Below are 11,085 nucleotides of genomic sequence, written 5' to 3' on the forward strand. Positions count from 1 at the left end.
AGATGGGGGTCAGGAACCAGGCGACAGAGCCGAGGGTCAAACCCAGAGTCAGGAACCAAGCAGGATAGGAGCAAGGCTGGGAACAAAGCAGGAGCAGAATTAGAGCAAGGTTGGTAACAAGGCAGGTACAAGGGCGATCGCAATTGTGGTAATAAGTATTGAGCAGTTGTTGATTTAATACTGTTGCTGCATTTAAAAGCATTTCTGTTGGTTCCTTCAGGCAGTCAAGCGATCTGGCCAATCAGATGATTCTACTGCAAGCCAACTGTGATTTAGCTGTGAATCCTCTTTTGCTCACTAGTGAGGATTGCTCACTAGTGAGTGGTCCCAGGCTCAGCTGAAAGCTCTGCTTCCTGACACCAGGATTCAAGAGATATGCTTCATGTCTAGCTGTCTTCCGGGTGTTGGTCAACCATGTTAGATGCCTGAAGTGCTGGGAAGAGAACCATTCTCCTTCTGGGTGTTCCATCTATCAGACTTTCATATCCAGAACTCACAAGGAGAGGAAGAACATATTGCAGGTGCTTCTCCTTAAGGAGGCCCATGAGGCTAAACCTTCTGATTCTGGGCATGCTTCATATCCAAGGTCTAAGAGGCCAGTCTTGGCTCCTGTAACTTCCATCAGCAAGTTGAACCAGCTTAAAGGTTCAAGGAAATCAGAACCTTTGCCAGGTCCAGCTCCAGATTCTGCTACTCAAGCACACGGGGCTTTGAAATCACTGGTGTTGGAGAAGGGCAGACTGCCTACTATGGAACCAAGAGCCATGTTGTTGGCGACAGCTGTGTCAGTTCTAAAGAAGATGGCAAAGGAGAAGATAGCCACTGTTAGTAGTGCTAGATCCTGCATGTCAGATTTGTTAGATTTGTCTAATTCTGACAGGGTCTCTACAGTTCTGGCTCTGAAACCTGGGCCAGCTCCAACTTCAGCTTTGAGGACCAAAGGGGTGGATCTGAGTATTACACTTGGTCCTGCGCTGTTCTGATCTTCAACTCTGGCTTCAATCTCTGCTCCAGTTTTGGGTCTGTTCTCAGACCCAAAGAGGATTTTTATGTTGTACACCATTCAGCTTCTGAGTGTTCCTTGGATCAGAGTGAGGGTCTCAAGGAAGAGATAGGTTTCATTGGTTCCAAGGTTGGCAGCATCTTCATCTGAAAGGAGAACAGGAGATTATTAGTTTTTCTCCTGATCCTTCTTTACTTCCTCCTCCAAAGACTCCTACAGGGTCTCTGTAAAGGCTCTCTCTCCATTTCTCTCCACCCTCCAGGTCCACTGCTGTCTTCAGTGCACTCCATCATGGATCCAAGGCCAGATCCAGGACTAGAGGAGGACAGAGGCAGAATAAAGAAACGTGTTTCCCCCTGGTTCATGCTCCCTTTTGCTCTTCTTCCTGCAGGTATGTTCCCAGATCCCAGTTGCTGGGGAGACTGGCAGTCCTGGGCTCCATGGCCTTATTGGATGCTGCCACAGGAATTTTTCAGTTGTCCTCCTTATGGATGAAGAGGTGATGTTTCATCTGCAAAGGATCTGATAGTGGAAAAATCCTTGGAGACAATTCTAGAGGATCCATCTGCATGTCAGACAGTGGTGCCTGATATCTGTCTGAAGAGGAAGATGGGGATATAGCTCCACTTTTTGAACAAGAGCATACTGACACACACTACAATCCTGATTTGTCACCAGATGAGCTTGTGAGAGTGGCTTCTGCCTCTTCCCATTCTGAGGGTGCTCTGCAGTTCCATGGCCTGCTGGATCATATGGCTTCCACACTGAACTTACCTTCAGTAGCTGTGGAGGAAATCTCCTATCTGGTGTTCAACATTCTTGGGGCTACCTCCAAGAGCAGGATATTGTTACCAATTCTTGATGGTCTACTGCGGCCTTAATGGTCTGCAACCTTGATGGTCTGCTGCAGCCGCAGCCCACTCCTGACTCTTGCCAGCCTGTTTCCAAGAGGGTAGACAAATTATATACCCTTGGAGGGGTTTTCATATTTTCATAAACATGCTGTACTTAATTCACTGGTAGTAGGGTTTAAGTCTGGACAAGCACCTTCCACCCCTACTGTTAGAGAAAGGAAGATTTATTCTCATGGGAGAAAGGTGTTTTCCTCTTCCTCTCTTGATATTAAAGTGCCAAATTATCAAAGAATTATAGCCCACTATCAATTCCATCTATGGGAAAAGATGGCACTGTTTGTGCAGGATTTGCTGGATTACAAAAAGAAACTTGAAAATGGAATTTTAATGGAGGATCAAAATCAGAATGTAATTTTGTGGTAGCAGGATGCCATTTCCAGTACCAGGTGCTCCCATTTGGCCTATCCATAGCACCAAAAGTATTCACAAAGTTTCTCTCTATGGTAGCTACTCATTTGAGAAAGCGGGGTATTTTTTGTTTATCCATATTTGGACAATTGGCTGTTGAATGCTACAGTTTGCGACCATTTAGTAAGCCGCATTGCCTGTACAACCACTCTTTTTTCAGCCCTGGGGCTGCTTATGAATGTCAAAAAGTCAAATCTCTGTCCAACTCAGATAATTTTATTCATAGCTTTGATATTGGACTTGGTGGCAGAAAAAGTCTTTTTACCAGAGAACAGATTTTTTTTAAAATAGTGCAATATGTTTTAAACATTCAAATATGTCAAATTCAGAAAGTAATTTTCTTTCTGGGTCTCATGGCAGCTACTACTTACACAACTCTATTTGCACATCTGAGAATGGGGCCAGTGCAGCTTTGGATGTCTCAGGTCCACAGGCCAAACCTGGACAAACCTCAAATATGCTTTGAGACATTCTGGACTCGTTGATATGGTGGTCAGTCAGAGCAAATGTCCTCAGAAGCATCCACTTCAAACCCTCTTCACCATTTGTGAGGGTAAAGCATCAAACTGTGGTTGAGGATGGGTGGGTGATGCATCTGAGTCATCTTATGGTTCAAAGTCATTGGGCTTCTTAGGAGAGGGGCTTACATAAAAACGTCTTGGAGTTAAGAGCCATTCTTCTGGCCCTCAGATCATTCCTCCTGTAGATACACAGGAAGATTGTTGAAGTAGTGATGGACGATACATCCTCTATAGATTACATCAACAAACGGGAGTGCTCACTCTGGTCAGCTATGGTGCAGACAATCAGACTTGGGACTGGTGCATCCTCCCCTACCTTTACCCAGTGGCCCTGGATTTAGCAGGACAGAACAACATGATTGCAGATCATCTCAGCAGGGACAGTTCTCAAATAAAGGATCAGGTCACCCACTGTGATATGTTCACTACGAGCTTTGACAGGAAATGTCATCTTTTCTCTTTGAGAGCAGGAAGAGACAGTCAATCCATCTTGATGCTTTTCTTCTATACTGGGGAAGCTTTCTATATGCTTTTTTCCCTTTCTGTTGATCCAGAAAGTGGCCAGCAAGATTCTTCAAGACAGAGCAAGGATAACTCTGATTGCCTTGGGTTGGCCACATCAGTAGTGGTTTATGGATCTGCTTCAACGGCACAATGGGATCCTCATTACGTCTTCCTCTGTCTCCAGATCTTCTGTGTCAGCAGCTGGGCAGGATTCTTCATCCAGATCTGCAATCCCTTCACCTGGCAGCTTTGGCACTTGGACTTCGACACAGTCTACTCTTGAACACACACATTCCTCCTTGGTGCAGAATGTGCTACTTAATTCTAGAAAACAGTCTACCAGAAAGTGTTATTTTTTTAATGGTCCAGATTTGTGTACTGGATGCAGAGAAAATCCAATTCTCATGTCTCAACTTCCAGACTTCATATTTTAGAATATTTAATGTATTTACTTCTGAGAGGTTATCTAACTCATCTTTGAAAGGTCATTTGGCAAGTATTTCAGTTTACCATTTTTTGATGATGTATCGCTGTTCTTGCGTAACATGGTTAAAACGTTTACGAAGGGATTATCTAATATATATCCCCCTCTGATGGCATATGTTCCCAGGATAGGCCCTCAGTGGTAAGTCAGATGGAGAAGTAACTATCAGAATCAGACATGATCTGATGAAAAATACTAGCATTTGAAACAAAACAAACTGACTCAGAATCTAGAGCAAGGACAGCAGGACAGAAAAACAACAGAGCACTATTCTAATTTAGGGGTCTAATTTAGAAGCTAGGGAAACATAAAGCAACCACTGGGATGAAGAAGACTCTTCTGGTACACCCTGAAAGACAGGCAGGGTTTGAACTGTCAGGGAGAGAGTTCTGTGGTGGAACATAGTAAGGGAAATAAAAGACTTAAAAGGGCAAGCCTGAAGAAGGCAGAAGTTGATTTAAGTTTATACTTTTATGCTAGGATTTTGTTAGGGCCTTCCAGGGGAGTGCCCTACTCTAGGGATAATACCCCCTTTTTCTTTTTTTCAATAAGTTCATTCCCTTGTTTTCCATGAGTTGCCCTATGTAACCTTTGGTTGTCCTATGATATCTGTTCTGCCTAGTAACAGAGAGAGAGAGATCCTACCCTTTTTGGTGCCATGCGCAGCCCAAGAAGTGGGCTGGATTCAAAAAGTCAGTTGGCTGTCAGTTCGTAGATCACCGCTCAGAGACAGCTTGGGCGGAGCAATCAAGATGCTGCTATCTATTCCACCACTTCAGAGGCAGACTAGGCCTTTGAATTACACTTACTCATACGCACTGCCCGTTATAGCGATAGCATACCGTACTCACTCTGTCCAACTAGGGGGGTTTGCTCAACCTCTGGAAGAAGAACAGAAGACTAGGAGAAAAACTTACCTTGTGAAGGGATCTAGTCCAGCCACCTGAGGTCCACTGGAGGAGCCAGAGCCTAGCTGTACCTGGATATCGAGACTCCGGAACTTGGAAGTCGAGTGATTGTGAAACCTTATTCCCCCCTCCTCTTCTCATTCTCTCCTCTTTTATCCCTGCCACTATCATTTGCTCGTTAGGGACTTGGTAACCGCCAAACTTATTATCTTTATTATTAAGGTGTTAGTTAATAAATGTTATCTAGTTTACGTTATTTACCTGTCAGTTTTTAATTTAAATATACCTGGTGACAGATACAGAAGGGTTTGAACCTGTAAAAAGGGGTGGGATTTGGGGCCTAGGTTTCATTTCTCCCCTGAATGTTATAGATTTTAAGTGGCCTGTCTGTAACACTGAGTCCTAACCCAGAAAGAAGAATCAATCTAGAGAGGTTGTGGTGAAGAAGCCTGTTGTAGGAAGGAGCCCAGGAAGATAGTGGAGATGTTGGCTGCTGTTTATAGGGTCCCTGGGCTGGAACCTGTGTAGACGGGTGGCCCAGGTTTCCCTACCAGCCACTGGCAAGTTGGTATGAGTCTGGAGAAGGGGACAAGGATTTTGAAAGCCCTGAGGCCAGGGTGTGAAAACCAACGGCTCAAAGACCACCATGTTGAGGATCTTGGACTGTTTTATGTTGGACTTTCTGCTACCCCAGAAATGATGGACTAAATCATTACATAGCCAGAGGGCCGAGTTAAGGGAAGAGAGACCAATGCAGTGATGATGCAACTGTCAGCAGGAGTGCCATACAGGGAGAGAGCCACTATGCCACACCTGGCCACAAGGATGCACTCCTCCAGTGAGTGAGCGTCTTCACTACCTCTTTGAGGGGTCCTGTCCCTCCTTGGGATCTTAATTTGCCGTCATTTACACTCAGAAAGCCGCTTTTTGAACCCTTGGTTGAGTGTTGTTTGTATTATTTATCTATTGAGGTAGCTTTCATTATTGCCACAATATCAGCCAGAAGAGCAAGTGAGTTAAATGGCTTGATGCTTGATCCACCATTTACATCTTTTCATAGAGATAAGGTGGTTCTTAGATCTGATCCATAGTTTTTGTCAAAAGTACTTTCTGAATTTCACATCAGACAATTAATTTGCCAGTATTTTTTGCCGAATGCCATATACTAAAAACACAGAATTGGTTTTACATATTTTGGATGCAAGAAGAGTTCTTGCAAATTATTTAGACAGAACTACAAATTTTTGAAAATCATCCGGATTATCTGTTACTTATGCTAAGAATCACATGGGTCTTACTGACAGGTTTCAGAGTAACAGCCGTGTTAGTCTGTATTCGCAAAAAGAAAAGGAGTACTTGTGGCACCTTAGAGACTAACCAATTTATTTGAGCATAAGCTTTCGTGAGCTACAGCTCACTTCATCGGATGCATACTGTGGAAAGTGTAGAAGATCTTTTTATATACACACAAAGCATGAAAAAATACCTCCTCCCACCCCACTCTCCTGCTGGTAATAGGTTTCCCTAGACTGTTTCTAGATGGATTAAACGATGTTGAATGTGACACCTTAGCAGAAACTCCTGTACCTACAATGGTATGATGTCATTCCACCAGAGCTGTGGCAGTATCTTTTGCTTTCCTTAAGCAAGTCCCTGTTGCTGAGATTTGCAGGGCAGCAACCTGGATTCTGTGCACATGTTTACTAAACATTACGCTTTCCATTTGGCTTTAAGGACTGATGCTAGATTTGGTAGTGCAGTCTGTATTCAGTTAGGACTGTGTTTCCTCCTCCAGATCATTTTCAGCACTGCTTATCAAACTGCCCATAAATGAGAATATGCAGAGCCACTTGAAGAATAAATTAAGGTTACTTACTTTTAATCAGAGTTGTTTGAGATGGCTCTGCACATTCACAGTACCCGCTCTCCTTCCTCTCTCTCTCCAACTCCTTTTGTTCTTTCTCTGGGTTGGCAGTGGATGGTAGAGGACTCTGTATCCCCTTATATAGTCTTGCCCTCACGATGTTCAGAGATGCTGAGGGGAGGCATAAGAAAGGAGCACAAGCTCAATGGATGCTGGTTGGAGGACGTTCTACCGGTAGGCACTGCCAGGTGGCGAAACACCCATAAGTGTGAATATGCAGAGTCATCTCAAAGAACTGTGGTTTCAAGTAATATTCATATAATCTTTCAACTAATTTTAAATTACTTTACGCAAAATAGGCAAAGGGTATTAAACAGCACAGTCAAAAAGTGCAAAGTCAAACTGTACAACAAATTCTGAGGGCCTCCCTCAGGAAAACACATTTCTATCTATCTGTCTAGATTCTTATATGAGCCTCATCATCAATGTATCTGAATGCCTTTAAATCTGTGAGAGTTTGCCTGAGTAAAGAATGAGTAAGGGCTTCAGGATTTTGCCCAATGACAGTAATCAGTGATTTATAAACAGTGACAGGATATCTGACGAAGTGGGTATTCACCCACGAAAGCTTATGCTCCAGTACATCTGTTAGTCTATAAGGTGCCACAGGACTCTTTGCCTCAGTGACAAGATAGTCACAGCGTCATCTCGTACCTGATGATGAATGTATGAGACACACGCAATCTACAACTCGTATAGTAGGCAGTAGCCCACTCCAGAACAAGAAAAGCTTCAGTGAGTATATCACTGCTGTGATCCTTACTTCATTGGCTCTCCATTCACTTTGGCACCAAATGCAAAGTTCTGGTCATAGTCATCAAGACCCTAAATGAAGTAGGACCTAAATAAATCAGAGACCGCACCCCTATCTGTGAACCCCATTCTCACCAAGCATCTTGCACTCCACAAAAATGGTACAGTTGGAGAAGCCCTGGGTCAGACTGTTGGGCACTGGAGGCAGAGCATTCTCATTGACAGAGACCTTGCCTTAATGATAGCCAAGACCCACCTTTTCACTAAACCAGTGTGCTTGATTGAAGTATTTGGGAAATCTCTACTCAGGTCAATAGGCCTGGTTCATATTCATTACCCTTTGTTGGAATGATGGACTAAAATTATGAGATTGTACCATCTAATGGCTCGAACAGTACAGGATGCACATTTCTGAGGGGCAAGGCTGGGACTGAGGGATATGCAGGTGTCTCCCTGTATTTATTCATGGATGCCTGGGCATAGCATTCATGTATTCAGCTGGGAGTGACTTTACGTTTACGTGTTGGTGGCTGTGAGTGAAAAGATCCAGGAGGGGTTTGCTGTTCTCTAGCAAGGCAATATAATGGCCATTTGATTATATGCTACGCAGATGTGTACTAGGGACTTAATAGAACAAGTAAAGCCAAGGTGCCTACCCTGAGTAATTTAACATCTAATTTTAGATGTGAAGAGATTAAATTTTCCTCTTATCTTACTGGGTAGAACTTCAGGTCAAGATGAAGGCATATTAACACGGTGATGAGGAAAAGTTGCATTGCTATTGCTCGTGCTGAGTATCTCCTCTGTACATCCATAGCTAACCTTCAGTCTCCATGATAGAAGGCCAGAAACTTAGTCCCATTAGGCTTGCTGCACACCACTCTTGGGGCCAGATCCTCAGATGGTGTAAACTGTCATAGTTCCAGTGAAAGAAGCTATGACAATTTTAACCAGCTGAAGATCTGACCTACTAGCAGTACAAAACAGATTTAAAACTAGCTTAAGTAGCCAGCTGAGGATCGCCCTGTGTAGAGGAATCTTCTAGCCATCATAGCCAGCTCTATTCCATTCTCCCAGTCATCTCCCGAGTATAAGGGCATGTCATGGGCATGGCTGAAGGTCTGGGGGTGTGGCCAAAGTGCATTTATGATCCAGCAAATGTTTACTTGCCAGAACAGGACTAAAGCAGTCAAGTGTAACTTAGAGCAGTCCTGAGGCTTTTTTAAATTACGGTACAGGCTGAACTGACCCTAAGATCAGGAGTCATAAAGGTGACTGAGAGTCACACCTCTACACAGGATACCATGCCAAAGAGATCTTGGCCAGGCCCAGGAATCTACTCCAGATTAGCTAGCTTCTACATTCTTGCTCTTTAAAAAAAATTGCATAAATTAGAAAAGACTTATTAGGTCATCTAGTTAATTACACAATCTGTGCAGGATGGTTCCTTATTGAATATTTGCTATTGCTTTGCCCATGCTAGTTTTGAATGCTTCAGATGATGCAATTTCTACTATTTCCACTGAAAGACTATTCTCAAGTCTCACTGACACACCATTTGGAAGTTTTCCTAATTTCATTCTGCATTTTTCCTATTTCAAATTTCTTCCCATTATTCCCAATTATACCACCTTATACCATGTAGAGAGTTATGTCCCTCCCTTAATAAACATTAACCAAAAGGTATATTTTTGAATCTTTCTTCATAAATCAACAGTTCCCTCACCCCCAGTTTCTGACTCATTTTGAGTCAAGTGGAAATGCCCATAAGGCACAGTCTTGCATGTGGTGAGGTATGAAGCCATACCCTCTCCACTGGGGGCTTTATAAAGATTCTGCCTCAAGGGCTTGTGTACAGAAAAGTCTGGTGTACTAACCACCATTTGGTCATCAAAGCACATGTCCAGATATTCAAATTCACCCAATGGTGATCACTCCACCCTGTTTCAGAGTAGCAGCCGTGTTAGTCTGTATTCACAAAAAGAAAAGAAGTACTTGTGGCACCTTAGAGACTAACAAATTTATTTGAGCATAAGCTTTCGTGAGCTACAGCTCACTTCATCGGATGCATTTAGTGGAAAATACAGTGGGGAGATTTATATACACACAGAACATGAAACAATGGGTGTTATCATACACACTGTAAGGAGAGTGATCACTTAAGATGAGCTAATACCAGCAGGAGAGTGGTGGTGGTGGGGGGGGGAAGAAAACCTTTTGTAGTGATAATCAAGGTGGGCCATTACCAGCAGTTGACAAGAACGTCTGAGGAACAGTGGGGGGGGGGGGGGGGGGGGAAGGGAAAAAACAGAGGAAATATTTTTACTTTGTGTAATGACCCATCCACTCCCAGTCTCTATTCAAGCCTAAGTTAATTGTATCCAGTTTGCAAATTAATTCCAATTCAGCAGTCTCTCGTTGGAGTCTGTTTTTGAAGTCTTTTTGTTGTAATATTGCGACTTTTAGGTCTGTAATCGAGTGACCAGAGACTGAAGTGTTCTCCGACTGGTTTATGAATGTTATAATTCTTGACATCTGATTTGTATCCATTTATTCTTTTACGTAGAGACTGTCCAGTTTGACCAATGTACATGGCAGAGGGTTAAGACTTGATCTGAGCAAGGCCAATCGCCATGTAGTTTTTCATTATCTAGTCTCCACCAGTGGAGAGGCAGTGAGGATGGGAATCACTGGCAAAATAGTCCTAGCTGTGCAAAGAGTCCTCCTACTACCATCCCACAGTGCACCCGTTACTGCTTAGGTGGCTTGTCTGGTCTCCCTTGAGTACTCTGTTATGCAGGTATCATGTTTGTCCAAATACATTTGTACAAACAGTGCCTGAATCTCATTTGTGCTCTGTGTTGATGGTAATCTATTTATTCAGCTCTGTTAGCATGTCTCAGGGAAGGCTTTCCTCTGAATGTACCTCCAGCTGGCCAAAACTGATGTGTGGCATGGGTGCACAGATTTAAAATGGAAGACAAGCTGGGGACAAACTGTTTTAAAGTCACATAGAAACTGCAATGTACCAACCGAAAATATAGGAGATTTGTATTGCAATAAGCTACATATTGGGTAAGTTTTTACAGTATGCTGCATGTCAGCCCATGTGCTGGACGGAGGCACTTAATCAGCATGCTGCTCTTACCTGTTAGGATATAGATATTCAGGCCTGTCTGTAAAGGCCTATACTCTAAGAATTTAGGTGTATTCTTATCACTTAGCTAGTTATAGAGGTATAAAAGAAAGAATTAAAATCACTGTCTGCCGGTGTAAGGCCCTTCTCTTATTGTGACAGTCTGAGGCCCTGTACTTAGGTTAAGATCTTTGGCTAAGCAGCAGAGGCAGCCATAAGCTGGGAAACGAACAGTCACATCCTCACATTCCAAACTAATCACATTGAAATAAGGTGCTATTGGGCTGTTAGGAATACAATCCTGTTCTGATAATGCCTATCGCCTACAGAGAAAGGGAAGTGCCTAGAAAATGTAAAAGGAAACTTAGTTTGATAGCATCCTGTCTGGCAAGAACTCACTTACCAATAGCTGGGATGTGAAATCCTCACTTCTGTATTGTTTTGTCATTATAGTTCCCACTTTGCTATTTTTTATTTGCATGGTCTCTGTCTGGTTCTGTGATTAATTATACAGCAGACAGAAACAATTT

This window comes from Chelonia mydas, chromosome 1 (assembly GCF_015237465.2).
Source record: "Chelonia mydas isolate rCheMyd1 chromosome 1, rCheMyd1.pri.v2, whole genome shotgun sequence".
Taxonomy (NCBI): Eukaryota; Metazoa; Chordata; order Testudines; family Cheloniidae; genus Chelonia; species Chelonia mydas.